This window comes from Paramormyrops kingsleyae, chromosome 15 (genome assembly GCF_048594095.1).
Source record: "Paramormyrops kingsleyae isolate MSU_618 chromosome 15, PKINGS_0.4, whole genome shotgun sequence".
NCBI classification, from domain to species: domain Eukaryota; kingdom Metazoa; phylum Chordata; class Actinopteri; order Osteoglossiformes; family Mormyridae; genus Paramormyrops; species Paramormyrops kingsleyae.
In genome coordinates, this window is record NC_132811.1 from 28,129,245 (window position 1) to 28,135,825 (window position 6,581).

General features: G+C 39.5%; 1 long non-coding RNA gene across 2 annotated transcripts; it reads right to left on the reverse strand.

Annotated features, from left to right (window-relative positions):
* Positions 1-1,784: 1,784 nt before the first annotated feature.
* Positions 1,785-6,147, reverse strand: LOC140578508 (uncharacterized). Of its 2 annotated transcripts, XR_011982737.1 has the most exons (7): positions 6,012-6,147; positions 4,665-5,606; positions 4,550-4,583; positions 4,411-4,455; positions 2,621-2,682; positions 2,252-2,318; positions 1,785-2,070 (listed from the first exon to the last, which is right to left on the reverse strand). It is a non-coding gene; the product is annotated as an uncharacterized lncRNA (long non-coding RNA). The 2 variants fall into 2 exon arrangements; XR_011982736.1 differs by having other exon boundaries at positions 4,411-4,583.
* Positions 6,148-6,581: the final 434 nt, after the last annotated feature.

Genomic DNA, 6,581 nt, shown 5'->3' on the forward strand with positions numbered 1-6,581 from the left:
ACAGTATGGACACACAGAACTGGCACAACGAGACCAACTCGAACAACAGACGACACACCACAGGGAACGCAGACACGCACAGGGGCACCAAAAAAGGAAACATGGGACCCGGGGACACTAAAGCAGGGTTCCTGCGGGGTCTTAAAAAGTCTCAAATTCATAAAGTTAAATTTAAGGCCTTAAAATGTCTTAAAAATGCCCAGATTTTCATCCTAGGTCTTAAATTTAATTTACCCAAGTCTTAAAATTCTTACCTCCGTTCATTCCCAAAAAGCGTTGTCCGCAGAAAATAAAATAGTAAAACGCTGTAAAACTAATCCATTGGTTGTGTTTTCTGGTCTGCACCGGTGTCTGCGTGGTAATAAAACTACAAATCCCATTGCGTGATCACTGCAGCTAGGCAAACAAAGAGTTTGAGAAGGGTCTGGCTGCAGAATGCAATAGAGTCTGGCTGCAGATCCACTGAGACTCACGTCCACTGAGACGCAGGAAGTGACATCACGTCCACTGACACGCAGGAAGTGACATCACTAATCCACTGAGACGCAGCCATAGATATCTTCTATGATACATTCTACTTTTAGTTCATTTAAAAATGGTTCGCAGTTATCACTTGTTTGTATACATATACAGTTGTCCCTCGCCACTTCGCGCTTCGACTTTCGCGGCTTCACTCCATCGTGGTTTTTTGTCTATTGATTAAAAAGTTGATCGAGACAATGAAAATGATACATCGCTACGCATCGGAAGCATATTTGCTCTTCGTAATTAGATGTATAATAATAACAATTATAACGTCTAATATTTATCTTCTATTATTTTTTCTAATATTTTGGGTAATACTCACTGGGGGCTTTGGGTGGGGATGCTGTAAAGCGCTTTGGGACAATGTAATGTTGTGATAATGCGCTATACAAAAATAAATTTGTTGTTGTTGTTGTAATTTTCATGACCTACCTGTCCGATCCTCTTGTGTGCCACGCCCCCTTATTAACCACATATGCAACCCTGATTGTGACCAGTTGTTTTCTGTCAATTTGATTCTGTTTCTGTCAGTGTCTATAACCCCAGTTCTGTCGTTGACGTTTTGATGTTACATGTTCCTGTCCCGCATTTGGAGTGATTCCAAATAAACCCTTCAATCCTGACTCCTCGTGTCCCCGTTCCTGCTTCCCTGTCCAGCAGTCATAAACTATTGGTGACTAAAGGATGTTATTCCACGTCTAGAGGGCTCTAATAATGTTAACAACCGTATTTAGAAGGTCGTAAACAGGTTTCCAATGCTCTAACTACGAAAATATTCGATTTCTAAAGAATCCTATATCGCGGATTTTGCCTATTGCGGGTTATTTTTAGAACGTAACTCCCGCGATTAATGAGGGACCACTGTATTACTAAATCATAGATTATTTTAAAAAATAGTTTTATCACATTTGAATTATACATTTATAAAAGTAGTTTGTACTTATAATTAAGAATTGCATAACTTATAATTTGAGAAGTACATAATTTTATTAAATTTTATCACCTGTAGTCCTGATTGTGACTGTCAATGGCGACCAGATTTTTTCCTCCCTCAGAGTATTATATTGAAGCCTTAAAAACTGCAGAATTATGCTTCTCGCAGAGCTTTTCTCCATACTTCTGTTATTCGAAGATAATGTACGTCCTACATAAATAAATCACTATACATAGATAATTTGGCAAACATTTTATTTGTAGTGTATTGATGTATAAATTTGAACAAACGTGCAAAAAAAAACAAAAAACAGTATATGGAACGAAATAAAATAAGGAAAAATTTGTATTATGTAAACATGGCATGAATTTTAAGACCCATCCCATCAACGCAATTATAGAGTAAGGTTTCCATGTCCTCCCTATTATTAAAAATAAACATGAATGGGTCATTCCTGTTGCCACTTTGACCCTCCAGGACCTCCCTGAGTGCTTCCTGCTGATCCTCAGCCTCCATCTGGAGAACAGCAGGTTCGGTCACCTCTCCACTGGAGAGTGATTCTTGCAAATCCAGCACACAGCACTGCAGAGGTCCCTCATGACGCGCGACTCCTATATGACATTGGAAGTGAATATCAGGGGTTAGGGTTAGTTAATCAGGCGCAGCTGGTAGTCAACAGGAAAACCACCTGAGAAAAATGAGGGACATACACACACACACCTCACTATTACACTGGGTACAGCAGTCAGTTACAGCTTGCCCACCAGGTCTGAGAACAGCAGGAGTGCTCACCCTCGAGAGAGGCTCCAAGTTCGCTTTCAGCAGGTGTGAAGCTTCCTCAGTCTTCCTCTGTCCATGTCTGAGTAGTACAAGTACACATCACACACACTACCAAGACTTAATGTTTCAATATCTCAATGTATCATCAATGGTGTCATTAATACCCATATACGCAAAACCTATCCATTAGCTGAATGCACTACCACTGAAGAATTAATGGAATATTACCTTAAAAATAACAAAAATATAATATTCAGCCTCCCTGCTGGGCTTTACCCGGTATTCTATATCTGACAGAAACCTCCTTCACTGCAGAGAAAGTGCACTTGATTCTGCACCTGAATGCATCTCAATGTACAACACGATGCTTTCCATACATACTTTTCCAAACCACTGTTCATCAGAGTTAGGCACCACCATTTTCTTATCCATGGCATGTTAGACTGAATATAAAAAGACAAAAACCATGCATTAGGGGTGGGCGATATACCGGTAGACTCGACTAACCGGTAGAAATTTGTCAACCGATAGAGATTTTGGTCTATCGTCTTTATCGCGATTGAGATCACGTGACGTTGCACGTTGGGTAACCACGCAATACACATTCACTTCGACAATGGAAGAAGACGGTGCAGCGGTTTGTTTGCTTACATGTGACGAAACCAACAAGGAGGAGATTGTAAAGAAAAAAGGTACATCGTCTGTGGTGTGGAACAGAGCATGTGAGCGGAGCGTGAGCGAGGAGCGGAGCGGGCGGAATTTGGTCAGAGCGCGGAACGGGTTTTCTAATTAAGACTGGAGCGGTCGCTTTGTCTCGCTCCGATACCGCTCACACTACAATTCTGAGGCGTGCCCAAATCTACGCAGAATTCATCTGTACAATTATCAAGACACAAATTGGCCGAGATGGAATTCGCAAAGTATTTCACAAAGGAAACTGATAAATCATACAAGTGTACTATTCTTATCAAACATATAGATGACAAGAATGTACAGCAAGAACAACAATGTGGTGAAACTGTTTCAGTGAGTAAAGATTCACTTTGGAATCACTTTTCTCAAAAACATGATCGAGTGTGCTACGCGAACAAGCGGAAGCCAGAGCAAAACACGTGCAAGTTTTATATGGTTGTAACTTGTAGCATATCAAGTCTATAAAGTATAAAAGCCTATAAAGTAAATATTGGTAATCAAATAAATTCGTTTTGTCATTCAAAGTAGGTCTAATAAGATTTTTTTTTTATTTCACGTAACGTAAAATTTTATTTTAGAGACGTGCTGCATCAACAGAAAAAAATTGAGGAATTTAAAACGTGTCTGTATAGTCTTTAGGCTATTAAACCCACTGATTCCTTTATTTTTAAGCCTATTTTTGTGTGGAATGCCATTTCCAAACCTGTCCGTTGTTGCCGATAGGTTGCTTAAAAATAAATATTTTCTGTTCTGACTGGCAATGTTGCCGTTGCTCATATTTCTTTATGACACAAGGCTTCGGTTTAAGGTGACATTTGTTAGGCATGCAGATTATTTGTCCCTCTTTTAAATTGGAGCGAGCGTGGAGCGATTTGACTGGAGCGGGAGGACATTTTAGTGGAGCGAGGAGCGGTGTTGAGCGGAGCGGCGTAGTGCGAATTAGAGCGGAGGAGCGGGCGGAGTCAACAGCCTCGTGAGCGAGGAGCGGAAATTCTCACCGCTCCGCTCCGCTCACATGCTCTGGTGTGGAATTGGTTTGAGTATAGGAAAAGTGAATACGAATGAGACGAACGTGATTTGCAAGGTATGCAAGAGGTGGAAACACGTCAAACCTTTTCTATCATCTCAAATCCAAGCATCCAAACGAATATGTCAAAAAATGCAGTACAATACATTGCAGTAAACAGTATGGTTGTTTTTTTTACTTAAAGTAATGCTGCAATTTTAAATAAAATTACATTGTATAAAACAGTTTCTTTGTGTTTGAATTTTTATTTATGCATTTCCAGATGCAAATTGCTATATTGTGATATATATCATTATCGAGGTAGAAAATTGCTTCTACCGTGATAGAAGATTTTGGTTATATCGCCCACCCCTACCATGCATTCAGAATGTTAGGACACCTTTTTCTCTTATAGATAACTATGCAACATTCTACAGCGTCGCAAAGAATACCTCCTTAATGACGTACTTACAGCAGTAAAGTGGAATGGTTCCCCCAAGGCCATGCAGAGTGCATACTGACAAAATGGAGGGGAGGGGGGATAAAAACTTCAATTGAAACTACATCACAAGTGTTACACCCGACAATTCAAGGTAGTCCTTCTTACACACCACAGTCCACAGATCCAATCTGTTTTGGAACATCCTGCAAAATACAATGCATGATACTAAGGACAGTTGTTTCCAATAGAAATGTATCAATAGAAAATGCTGAAATCCACTTTACCATGTTTTTCAGTAGCTTCCAGTCTCCTGTGGCAATTTGGTTTGCCAGTTTGCTACAATTAGAAATTTGGAATTGTCAGCGGCATTATGACTACAGCTTATCATGCAAGCAAGATTAAAACTTTATGCAAGAATTAATGGACACACGGAACACCTTCTGTCACATGCACATGCGTACACACACACACAGTCCTGGTCTGCAACCGCAGAAAAATGTTCCACATTGACTTAACAATGGTAGTACACCAAGTTTCTCTGGTATTGTGTTGGTCCAATTATTCACTGATTATGAATGGCATGAACCAATGTGGAACATTTAGTATCAATATGGCAAAGGAAGCGAACACTGATGCGCAACTGCGCAGGAACTTTGCAGTTTAACAACCTGTATAAATCGACACGACATAAAGGCCATCTCCAAACCCATGAAGGTTTGTAGAGTCAAAAAAGCGGATGAATGATTCATTTATTATGCGATTCATTCATTATGAATTCTGTTGAAGGAATTTAATAAATGAATACATCGTCAGTTTGACAGACTTTTTCCAACACAACTTACAAAAAGTTGCGGGTCTTTAATAAAGAGATCAAAACATACAGACAAAGCATGAAATGGTACAACACAAATGGGTACCAAGGAATGCTATATGTTAGTTAGATCTAGTTAAATAAACACTGTTCTGAGAACATATCTACTTCATTCACCAGAGTTTAGGAAAATCTACTTAGGTCAATATGATTTTACAAACCAAAAATTTCTACAGATGACATACCTTGGAATGAAATTCCGGTCTTTGCGTGTGAATGTAAATGCTCCTGAGCTCGCAGTAACATTGTCGGTTTAAACATCGTTACTGGGCACAAAGGGCAATGGAAAGTATTGTAAGTTAGCACATCTTGCTAACTGAGGCACGGCATTCCTTCGCCAAATTGACCTGTGCATCTGTTGGTCAAAATGAAAAACAAAACTCCGTGAGAACGATTGTGTATGCATTTATGGGCTTTTGAAGGAGTGTGATTACTTGAATACAATTCAGCAACACAGCGATTTGAGTCAGGCTAACTTACATTTACTTTATATATGCATTTGAGTGGCATGAAAACACCATTCAATTGATCAGAGTAATCCGCACTTGAAAATAAGTTAAACTATTAAGTAAAAGTAGCAACAACCTAAGCACGGACTGTGTTTTATAGCAGCCAAACAATAGCGAACAAAAAAACAATTCCAACCGTTCTAAACATAACTAACAAAAACCATTCCATTTCTAAACATAGCAAACAAAGTTCCCATCCTTCCTGAATAACTAATAACTGAACATATTTAAACAATTAAAACTGAACTTACCGTTCTACTTTCCTTCGCCAATGTCTTGCTAAACAATGGACGCGCTGCTTAAGAACATAAGAACATAAGAACATAAGAACTATACAAACGAGAGGAGGCCATTCGGCCCATCGAGCTCGCTTGGGGAGAACTTAACTAATAGCTCAGAGTTGTTAAAATCTTATCTAGCTCTGATTTAAAGGAACCCAAGGATTCAGCTTGCACTACGTTATCAGGAAGACTATTCCATACTCTGACTACACGCTGTGTAAAGAAGTGCTTCCTTAAATCCAGTTTGAAATGTTCTCCCGCTAATTTCCACCTATGGCCACGAGTTCTTGTATTTGAACTAATGCTGAAGTAACTATTCGGTTGAACAGCATCCAAACCTGTTAGAATCTTATAGACCTGGATCATGTCCCCCCTCAGTCTCCTTTGCTTGAGGCTGAACAGATTTAGCTCAAATAACCTTTCCTCGTATGACATTCCTCTAAGACCAGGAATCATTCTTGTGGCCCTACGCTGCACCTTTTCTAAGGCCGCTATGTCCTTTTTAAGATATGGTGACCAAACCTGTACACAATATTCTAG